The 11,792-nt window shown below is 48.6% G+C and overlaps 1 long non-coding RNA gene across 1 annotated transcript; it reads left to right on the top strand.

Moving 5' to 3' along the window:
* The first annotated feature begins 10,337 nt into the window (after positions 1-10,337).
* LOC123058161 (uncharacterized) lies at positions 10,338-11,148 on the top strand. The gene is made up of 3 exons (XR_006427077.1): positions 10,338-10,439; positions 10,749-10,796; positions 10,903-11,148. It is a non-coding gene; the product is annotated as an uncharacterized lncRNA (long non-coding RNA).
* The last annotated feature ends 644 nt before the right edge of the window (positions 11,149-11,792 follow it).

The raw sequence follows: 11,792 nt of genomic DNA, 5'->3' as shown, positions 1-11,792 counted from the left end.
CATCTTTATTATTAGGAACAACAGTAATACCTAGCTTCTTAGGGACACAATGGATAGGACTTACCCACTGAGTATCAACAACGGGATAAATTATAGTTGCCTCTAGAAGCTTTAGTATTTGTTTTCTTACCACTTCTTTCATCTTAGGATATAACCGTCGTTGGTGATCAACAACCGGTTTAGCATCTTTCTCCAATTCTATTTTGTGCTGGCATAGAGTGGGAATAATGCCCTTAAGATCATCAAGAGTATATCCAATAGCAGCACGGTGCTTCTTCAGAGTTTTCAATAATCTCTCTTCATCCTATTCTGAAAGGTTAGCACTAATAATAACAGGATATATCTTCTTTTCATTAAGATAAGCATATTTAAGAGTATCAGGTAATGGTTTAAGCTCAAACACGGGATCACCATTGGGTGGAGGAGGATCCCCTAGAATTTCAATAGGCAAGTTGTGTTTCAAAATAGGTCCCTGTTTAAAGAATACTTCATCTATTTCCCTTCTTTCATTCATAAACATATCATTTCATGATCTAGCAAGTATTGTTCTAAAGGATCATTAGGAGGCACAACAATAGAAGCAAGACCAATAATTTCATATTTACTAGGCAATTCTTTATCATGGGGTTGTCTATGAAATTTAGCAAAATTAAAATCATGAGACATATCCCCTAAACCAACGGAAACAATATCCTTTTTGCAGTCTATCTTAGCATTAACAATATTCAAGAAGGGTCTACCAAATATAATGGGACAAAACTCATCTGGTGGGGAACCAAGAACAAGAAAATCAGCAGGATATTTAACTTTCCCACACAGGACTTCAACATCTCTAACAATCCCAATTGGTGAAATAGTATCTCTATTGGCAAGCTTAATTGTAACATCAATACCTTCTATCTCAGCAGGTGCGATATCATGCATAATTTCTTCATATAAAGAATGAGGTATTGCACTCACACTAGCACCCATATCACATAAGCCATGATAGCAATGATCTCCTATTTTATCAAAAATAACAGGCATGCCTACAACAGGTCTATGTTTATTTTTATTATCGGGTCTAGCAATTCTAGCAGCTTCATCACCAAAGTAAATAACATGCCCATCAATATTATTGGACAAGAGATCTTTAACCATAGCAATACTAGGTTCAACTTTAATTTGCTCAGAAGGCGTTGGTGTTCTAGTATTACTCTTACGAACCACAGTTGAAGCTTTATCATGATCCTTTATTCTAGCATGGAAAGGTGGTTTCTCAATATAAGCGGTAGGAACCTATGAAGCACCGATACGTGGAAAAGTTGTGTATTGCCTTCCTATACGTCACCGATACGGTGATACGCATGATACGGCAGTGATACGGGTATCCCTGGGTGTCGGCGTCAAAACCGGTGGATCTTGGGTAGGGGGTCCCGAACTGTGCGTCTAGGCCGGATGGTAACAGGAGACAGGGGACACTTTGTTTTACCCAGGTTCGGGCCCTCTCGATGGAGGTAATACCCTACTCCTGCTTGATTAATATTGATGATATGGGTAGTACAAGAGTAGATCTACCACGAGATCAAGGAGGCTAAACCCTAGAAGCTAGCCTATGGTATGATTGTTGTGTATGGGGTTGATCGCCTACGGACTACAACCCTCCGGTTTATATAGACACCGGATAGGGTTAGGGTTACACAGAGTCGGTTACACTGGTAGGAGATCTTGAATATCCACATCGCCAAGCTTGCCTTCCACGCCAAGGAAAGTCCCATCCGGACACGGGACGAAGTCTTCAATCTTGTATCTTCATAGTCCAGGAGTCCGGCCGAAGGTATAGTCCGGCTACCCGAACACCCCCTAATCCAGGACTCCCTCAGTAGCCCCTGAACCAGGCTTCAATAACGATGGGTCCGGCGCGCAAATTGTCTTCGGCATTGCAAGGCGGGTTCCTCCTCCAAGTCCTTCATAGAAGATTTGTAAACACCAAGAGTAGTGTCTGGTTCTGCAAAATAAGCTTCCACATATCACCATAGAGAGAATAATATTAACACAAATCAAATCTACTGACATATTCCGCAGTGCGCTATCACACTACGGCCAAGTCTTTTACTCGAATCGTTTTTACTTTTCCACCTCAGCATGTTTTGCGAGGCGGTTTCCTTGGCACATGTTGTCAAAGCAGAGATCGTGTGCCCCTTATTTACGGGATTCTCATCAATACGGATGTGGGTAACCCAATCGTGCCCATTTAGCATGTTTTCTCAATTAAAGGTGAGTCCCAAACGGTTACGGGGAGGGCTCCTGGTATTCAACCTCTTATAAAGAGACCAAGGCCTTACTCCTTTTTCTAATCTCAAAACGAGTTCGCTCGTCGCCTCGAGTTCCAACACCCTAGGCTTCAGATTCCAGGCGCTTCGGACCTTCGACAATGCCCGGTTCCGACCTTCAAGGCCGATGGATGCCCTCCTCCGTCACGGAGGAGGATGTGGTAAAGTTGAGAGAGGCTAAGTTCTTGACCGCCGAAATTCCGCATAGGTTGCCTGCTCAAGGGCAGGCTATTCCCAATCCCCAGCCAGGTGAGAGCGTAGTGTTCATTTCTCACTTCCTTCGGGGGTTAGGCTTCCCGATGGATCCCTTCGTGAGGGGGCTGCTGTTTTATTACGGGCTGGAATTTCATGACTTAGCTCCGGAGTCCATCCTCCACATTTCCTCATTCATCTTTGTGTGCGAAGCGTTCCTCCGCGTTACTCCTGACTTCGGTTTATGGCTCAAGACTTTTGGAGTGGAGCCGAAGATGATCGAGGGACGGCACGCAGAGTGCGCAGGTGCTGTCATCAGTAAGAATGCCGATGCTCCATGGCCCGAGGGCTCTTTTCAAGAGGAGCTCGGCTTGTGGCAACGAGAGTGGTTCTATATCACCGCTCCCAGGAGTGCCAAGTGGGTGGCGCCTCCTGCCTTTCGCTCGGGTCCCCTACCACGGCTAGCGTCATGGGTCAACAAAGGATTAGATTGGGGGTTATCCAAAGACGTGCCCCTATTGCAGGGCCACATTAGGGATCTCTTAAAAGGAGACCTCAACCTGGTCATGGTGACGCAGGTCATGCTGATTCGCCGAACACTGCCCGGCAAACGTCGCTCCCTTCGTCTATGGGAGTTTAATCCGGAGGGACCACGGGTTCTCCAGCATTTTATGGGCGCAACGCCCGTGGAGATGTGTAGACTGTTCTTCGGATCACAAGAGATGTGTCCGGATTTAACCGAGGACGCTGGCCTAAGCTGCAATCGCCCGGATACTCAAGTAAGCAACCTTGTGCCCGGACCTTCTATCTGTATAATTGTCATAAACTTGCCCCTAAAAGAGTCGTCCTTTTAAACAGGAGTGGATAGCGACGGCAAAGCTGATCAGGTGTCTGGCTCCCCTTCCTGAAACCAGGCCGGATCCCGTGCTGGTCAGGATGCTGGAGATAATGCCTTTGGAGGGGGAGGACAAGGAAGCTATGGCCTCCTCGAAGGAGGCTGCTCCGAAGGGAGGAACCGACAATTCCTCTCCTAAGGGGAAGAAGAGAGCCCCCTCTGACGACCCGGAAACCATGGCCTCAAAACGGGGGAGAAAATCCTCGTCAGAGGGTCCGACCGGGGAGTTCCTCGGCCGGACTACGCCCTCAAGGGGATCAGCCCTCCAGCGAGCCGTAAGTGGAGAAAAGATTTTCCTTTTGAGGGATGAGAGAAATCCTTGATTTTATTTCTGAGAATATTAACCAAAATTTTACCTTGTAGCTCGGACCTCAGCCCTTCGCAGCAGAGCTCGTCTTCGGGGGATCTTCTTCCAGAGATGATGGAGAGCGGGATGCCTCCCCCTGCCGTGCCGCCCAGCGAGGCGGGCGACCCTGAGGTGTCGTCGCGGAGGGTTTCTCCGAATCCGGCAGGGGCGGAAGATAACTATGTGGCCCCCCAAGGCTCTCCGCGTCTGGCTTTCGAAAGAGGTCATAGGGTAAGTCCGGCACCGTCTGGTGCTCGGCCGGAGGAACTAAAGATTCTGCTGGGGCGAGCTTCTATCTCAGAAGAGCATCGTGCATTGATGGGCACGGTGATTGAAAGGATTTCATCCGCAGAAAGCGGATTGCATGAGGCCGTCAAAAGTTTACTGACGGGTTTTGAGGTACGTTAGATAATGTACACTTTTGTCAGTTGCGCATAAATAAGATGCGCCCTGTGTAGATAGTAGCCCCTGAGACTCTGCGCCTTGTCAAGAAATGACGGCACGCAGAGGATCATAATCCCAGGTCTAAGATGTCGCCATTGAATGTAGGTGGCGAGGTGTCCGGAATCAAGCCGAACAGATGATGTGGCCGAACTAAAGCGGCAACTGGACGTGGCAGATGCCGATATCGTGCTTGTCAACAAGCGGCTTGATGAGGCTCAAGGTATGTAATTCTTCGGGCGGCATCAGGTAAGAGGAGCTTCATGCCAGTGTCTTACAATGTGTGTGCTTGACGCAGATGGTACGGCCGCCGTGGAGAATCTTAGGGCAAAATTTGCCCGAACTAAGGAGCGAGCCAGAAAAAGCGATGCGGCTGCCAAGAAGGCCCTTGAAGAGCTGAGAGCCGAACAGGCTGCTCACTGCCGAAGCAAAGAAGAGATGGCCGAGATGGCCGAGAAGTTAAAGAGCGCTGTAGACCGTTGCAAACTTCTTGAGAAAGAAGACCGGGCGAGACAGACGGACATAGAGAAGGCCGTTGCCGATGCCAAGGATGCTCGCTCTGCGATGAGAGCTGTGAAAGAGGAGCTGCATCAGGCCGAACAGATTGCGGCTGGAAAGCCCTTTATGCTGCGGAGGAAGGTTTGTGATCCGAAGTTTGCTCCGTTGGACCGGATGTGGAGTGTGGAGGACACCTATCTGGATTTGGCAGCAAGTGCTGCTGATGCGACCGAACACTTTTGAGATCCGGAAGATCGCGAAGTGGAAAAGCTTTTCTGGTCACAGTTTCATAATCCAGAGCGTCCACTGGCAGTGGACGATCGCCTGGCTCAATGGGCCGAGCTGAATAGATTGTCTGGACTCGCCATGAAGTACGTCATGGGTCATCTGTGGCCTGGGAGATCGGAGCCAAAGAGTTATTTCAGCTTGGTGCAGCAATTCCTTGACGCGGTGCCGCGTATAACTGCAATGAAGAGGTCAGCATGCATAGAGGGCGCACGGATGGCTCTTGCCCGTGTTAAGACATACTGGGCAGAGATGGAGACCATCGTTGTTGCGTCCCGAGATTCGGACAAAAGCCGAGTACCTTCCGAGCACTATTTTCAGGAAGTTCTTGAAGGCGCTCGTGTAATAGAGACGCAGTGCCTGAAAGATGCTATGTTATGATAGCATATGTAATTATAAAGTAATATTTTGATAAATTGTAGTTGCCTTTTTTATATGTGTGCCTCCAAGTATTGTTAACACCTTCTATGCGGCCGTTTTAAGATATATATATATATATATGTATATATATATATATATAGAATCTGAAAGATGGCAGTCGTTGGCTTCAGCCCCCACGCACATAGTGCGGGGGTCCTCGCAGAAGACGCATTTTCACACTTAACCCAACGTCTTGGTCCTACAAAGGAGGTGATAGCGCAGCGGGCCAGGCAATCGGACTATAATGCTTTAACACTTTCACTTAGCCATAGGAGTTTGAAAATGAGACTCTTTAGGTAGCTCCTTGGTGGCAACTGCGCTTGTCCGAATTCGGGGCGCGTAAGTGCCTAACCGGGAAGCGGACCTTCGTTAAAGCGGAGGAATCCGATAGATTCCGATTGTTCATCGAGTGGCTGACCAGTCTCACGCTACATCATGACAGTCAGTTTTCGGCTTTCTCTACTAAGGTGCTCGCCCTGGCCGAACTGGGGGCACAATCGCAGTAGTTCTCCTGGTGCTACCTTAGCCGATAGAGCGGAACGTAAGGTAGCCGAACTCAGGAGCCGGGCAAGCCAACATTTGACCAAAGGCATGATTCAGAGCTGATGCATATAATGCCAAAACTCGCGACGCCGAACACTCCCTAAGGTGTTCGGTCTTTATGAGTGCGGGCCAAACAACACTCTTTATTAAAAAAGCCCCTAGTGTCCAGGTACGTGCAAAAATTCTGACGTGGCCATATGCCAAGACGCCAGCCTCCTCCTTGGTTATATTAGAAAGAAAGAACCAGGGGATGTGTAGCAAGAGACAGTAAAAAAGGTTTACACAGGGTCTTAATCTAAAAAGAATCCTTTAGGACGGGTCCCTACTGCACGTCTGCGCCTGTGTCTCCGTTGTGCCGTATCCTGGACGGGCGCCGCACGACGTTCATCTGTAAAAGAGAGGAACTGAGTTGAAAACGGGTCGTGCCGAAAAAGTTTTAAAATAAACAAAGTATAAAGTAAGATATATAAGTTTGAGCTTTATTATCTCTTATTGTATATGCGTGGAGCCCCTAGTGCGGGGGTATATGGCTTCTAGGCCTGCATCAATGATGATTTTGCACCGAACTCGTCTATCCGCGTTCGTGGTCTTTAAATGACCTATTTTGAAGTTTTTTGGCCGGTGAGGCCATTTTGCTGTGGGGCTGTAAAAGCGGCCGCACAGTCCTCCGCTCGGGGAGGCGCACTTTAGTGCTTCCCCTTCAAAGAGATGATGCCTCGTGGACCGGGCATCTTAAGCGTAAGAGATGCATAATGCGGTATTGCGTTAAAGCGAGTGAAAGCTTCGCGTCCCAGTAGTGCTTGATAGCGGCTTGAGAACGAGACGATGTGGAAGGTCAGCTTTTCGCGACGGAGGTTATCGGCAGAGCCGAATGTGACTGTGAGCCGGAGAAAACCCGTACAATGGGTGTCCGGACCAGGTATTACCCCTTGAAATGAGGTTTTGCTGCGGTGAATTCTTGCTGGGTTTATCCTCATGTGCTGGATTGTATCCTGATATATCAGGTTTATTCCACTGCCGCCGTCCATAAGGACATTTGAAAACTTGAGTCCGCCAATTATTGGATCGAGTATCAAGGTAGTCCAGCCTACATTCTTGATATTCCTAGAATAATCTAGATGATCGAAGATGATCGGTTTCGACAACCAGTGGCAGGACCCTCTGGGCCGTGTGGTGCGTACCTTTACGGGCGCCGCACGTTTTTTTATGTGAAGTGAGTTCACTGTTTTTACTTCTTGTGGGAAGTTCTTTTGTTTCCTGGTGTTCTGCTTTTGGGGTTCGTCCTCGTCTTCGCTTGGCGTGTCGAGCCCCTTGTGTTCGGCATTGAGTCTGCCGGATTGTTTGAAAACCCATCAGTCTCTGTGGGTATGGTTAGCAGGCTTCCCGGGAGTACTGTGTATCTGACATATCCTGTCCAGGATTTTATTTAGGTTGGATGGATCGTCCCTGTTATCCTGGGGGGGGCGATTTTTCTTGATTTTGTCGTGAGCCTTTGAATCTGGCATTGACTGCCGTGCTCTTCGGACTTTTGTCCTTAGTCCAGCGACGGTCCTTGTTCGCCGCGGTTTTTCATTTCCATCCCTGGTTTCGGATGTATTTGGGTCGCTAGGGCTGCACCTTGCCAACCAGCTGTCCTCCCCTGCACAAAAGCGGGTCATGAGGCTTGTTAGTGCGGCCATTGTTCTTGGCTTTTCCTGGCCGAGGTGTCTGGCGAGCCATTCGTCTCGGACATTATGCCTAAAAGCTGCTAAGGCTTCGGCGTCCGGACAGTCGACTATCTGATTCTTTTTAGTGAGGAATCTATTCCAGAACTGCCGAGCTGATTCTCCGGGTTGTTGAGTTATGTGACTAAGATCGTCTGCATCCGGAGGACGGACATAGGTCCATTGAAAGTTTGCTCGGAAAGCATCCTCGAGCTCCTCCCAACTTCCAATTGTGTTTTCGGGAAGGCTTTTAAGCCAATGCCAGGCTGGCCCTTTAAGCTTAAGGGGTAGATATTTTATGGCGTGGAGATCATCTCCTCTAGCCATGTGTATGTGGAGGATATAATCCTCGATCCAGACTCCAGGGTCTGTTGTTCCATCATATGCCTCTATGTTTACGGGTTTGAATCCCTCTGGGAATTCATAGTCCAAGACCTCATCGGTGAAACATAGAGGGTGTGCGGCGCCCCTGTATTTGGGTGTGCCGGATTCTGATGATGGCTTCATAGCGTTGCTTACGAGAGCTTGCTTTCTTGGCCCGTAAATGGACCTGACTGGGCCATGATGTGAATCCTTAAGTGGGTCGCATGCCGATTTATGTGCGGCGCCGCTTGCCGCTTTATGGGGTCATCTATCCGACCGTATGGCTTTTTCATTTTTTGAATGCGAGGGCTCTAGGGCCTCTTCGTCGAATTCAGGCAGTAGCTTTCTTTTCGGATAGCTTTTAGTGCGGCGACTGTCGCCGTACTTATCTGTTGTATTGGTTACTTTGCTCCATCTAATCCGGAGTGCATCTTCCGCTATTTTTAGCTTCCGCTTCTGCTTTTTTAGGCTGCGTGCAGTTGCAACGAGCCTCTCGTGGAGATTCTTCTGCTCCATAGGTTTATTTGGCGTGAGGTTGTCTGGAATGCCGTTTTTGATGGAGGAGGGATGTTCGGTTTCTCTATCCGTGTTTCCCTGTTCGGGCGGTTGCTCTAAGGCCTGCTTGTCGTCTACCGGCTCGTCCTGCTCTATGGCTGGGTTTTTGTCGAGGCGGGGCTTGGGTCGGCGTTTACGCCGACGCTTTGATTGCTTTTCGGGGGGGTCGAACTCCCGTCCCATCCCCTTTTTCCTCGTTGTCGTTTCCTTTAGGGGTGTCCACCATGTACACATCATGGGATGAGGTGGTTGTCCAATGCCCTATGGGCGTTGGTTCGTTGGTATCTCCTACATCGTCATCCATGTTGTCGATGTCTCTGGAGTCGCAGTTGAGCACGTCGTTTAAATTGTCGATAGTGGCTACCAAGTGGGTGGTGGGTGGGCTTTGAATTTATTCATCGTCCGTATCCCATCCTCGTTGACCGTAATCCGGCCAGGGTTCTCCTGATAAAGAGAGAGACTTTAGAGAATTCAGGATGTCGCTGAAGGGCGAGTGCTGAAAGATGTCCGCGGTGGTGAACTCCATTATTGGCGCCCAATCGAGTTTGATCGGCAGGGCGCGAGGGGTTCGGAGTTCGGAGAGGAATCCGGCTCCTTGGAGTCACGGGCCGTACAGAGTGTGGGGCTGGCGTTTGGCTCGAACGCTTTTGAGATTACAGCCCCCGAGGTGACATCCAACCGCTCACCCTCGATTGGCGCAGCTGGCTCCGAATTAGGGGTCAGAGCCGGTGCGTTTGCGGCCTCCAGGGTACTGTTCGGCGGCACAGCTAGATCATGCCCCACGAGACAGTGCGGCACGCTTGGCTGTGGCTCGAATCCATCAAAGATCAAATCTCCGCGGATGTCTGCCGTGTAGTTTAGGCTTCCAAACCTGACTTGATGGCCAGGGGCGTAGCTTTTGATCTGCTCCAGGTGGCCAAGTGAATTGGCCCGCAGTGCGAAGCCGCCGAAGACGAAGATCTGTCCGGGGAGAAAAATCTCACCCTGGACCGCATCGTTGTTGATGATCGAAGGAGCCATCAGGCCTAAAGGCGATGACACAGAGGAACTCTCAATGAAAGCACCGATGTCGGTGACAAAACCGGCGGATCTCGGGTAGGGGGTCCCGAACTATGCGTCTAGGCCGGATGGTAACAGGAGACAGGGGACACTTTGTTTTACCCAGGTTCGGGCCCTCTCAATGGAGGTAATACCCTACTCCTGCTTGATTAATATTGATGATATGGGTAGTACAAGAGTAGATCTACCACGAGATCAAGGAGGCTAAACCCTAGAAGCTAGCCTATGGTATGATTGTTGTGTATGGGGTTGATCGCCTACGGACTACAACCCTCCGGTTTATATAGACACCAGATAGGGTTAGGGTTACACAGAGTCGGTTACAATGGTAGGAGATCTTGAATATCCACATCGCCAAGCTTGCCTTCCACGCCAAGGAAAGTCCCATCCGGACACGGGACGAAGTCTTCAATCTTGTATCTTCATAGTCCAGGAGTCCGGCCGAAGGTATAGTCCGGCTACCCGAACACCCCCTAATCCAGGACTCCCTCACTGGGGTATCGTGATTTTCGATTTAAAACAAAAGAAAAAAATGTGGATACGCCGCCAGGACGACGCCGACACGCCGGCGACACGGGAAGCCCAGTAGAAGCCCACTCCACCATTCGCAAAGTCGTAACCCTAAACAGCCTCGCAGTTTGCTATGCAGCAGATTGGATCCAGGATTTAGGTGCGACCGCATGAGTGCGCCGCCGCATTGCTACCACTGCTGCCGCTGCCTGGATTCCATTGCGGCCATCTGGAATCGCCTCGCCGCTCCGTGGACTCGTCTCGCCGCTGCCGCTTGGAGTGTCCGCCGCCGCCACCTGTTGGCCGTCACCAGCAAGGTATCCCCCTAGCCCCTTCCCAATCTCTGCTCTCTTCCGATGGTGTCTGGTCCTCCCGCTCTTGCTGGCTTGCTGTGTGCTAATTCGGTGTGTGCTTGCTGCTGAGTGCGTGCGTGGTGTGTGCTTGCTGTGGCGTGCGTGCGTTCATGCTCGGTGTGTCCGTCTGCATATTTGTTATGTACTTGCGTGCTTGCTAGGTACTGCTGGGCACTGGGTTTTGGCCTCTGTTGTATCTACTATGATTTGTTGCTGACTTGTTCAGGTTGCGGCTAGTGCTAGGGAGTGAAATACTGACAATGACACTTGCAGGCCAATATTCAGTTGAGAGGCTGGGAAGCATCAAGCAAGTATCATTGGGTAAGCAAGCTACAAGCCAACGTCTTTAGTGTTCTCAGCTTTTCATGCACAAGTGTTATGTTTAGTTCAAGTTCTAACACTAGCATATGCTGTATTTTCCAGGTAGCATGAGGATTCAGTAAATTGATGATCATTCAGTCATCGAGATGACTTGATGAAAAGAGGCATGGATGCAACTTATGGGGCAGTATTTTGATCTCATCTCATGCATTTCATTATTCTTTATAACATGCAATTTTATTAAATATTTATCTATACTTGCCGTATCGCTGTATTGACATTTCTAGAAATTGCCGTATCCCGTATCCCCATACCCATATCGCCCTATCCGTGTTGCCGTATCGGTGCTACGTAGGTAGGAACAATAGGATCAACATTATAAGTGATAGTATTTTCTTCAACTTTAATAGGTTCAACTACTTTTACTTTAATGGGAGGACGATATTTAAGCCACTTCTCCATAGGGAGATCAACATGAGTAGCAAAGGATTCACAAAAAGAAGCTACTATGTCAGAGTCAAGTCAATATTTAGTGTTAAATTCACGAAAAGCATCGGTATCCATAAAAGATTTAACACAATCAAACTTAGGTGTTATACCTGACTCCTTACCTTCATCGAGTTCCCAATCTTCAGAGTTGTGTTTAATTCTTTCCAATAAATCCCATCTGAATTCAATAGTATTCATCATAAAAGAACCAGTACAAGAAGTATCGAGCATGGAGCGATTATTGAGAGAAAGCCGAGCATAAAAATTTTGAATAATAATTTCTCTTGAGAGCTCATGATTGGGGCATGAATATAACATTGACTTAAGCCTCCCCCAAGCTTGAGTGATGCTTTCTCCTTCACGGGGCCAAAAATTATATATATAATTACGATCACGATAAACCAGATGCATAGGATAAAACTTCTGATGAAATTCCAATTTCAATCGGTTGTAGTTCCATGATCCAATATCATCACATAGCCTTAACCATGTCAATGCCTTTCCCTT

Source organism: Triticum aestivum, chromosome 3A (genome assembly GCF_018294505.1).
Source record: "Triticum aestivum cultivar Chinese Spring chromosome 3A, IWGSC CS RefSeq v2.1, whole genome shotgun sequence".
NCBI lineage: Eukaryota > Viridiplantae > Streptophyta > Magnoliopsida > Poales > Poaceae > Triticum > Triticum aestivum.
Note: the sequence above shows the minus strand (reverse complement) of the source record. Positions and strands in the feature narration are given on the sequence as shown.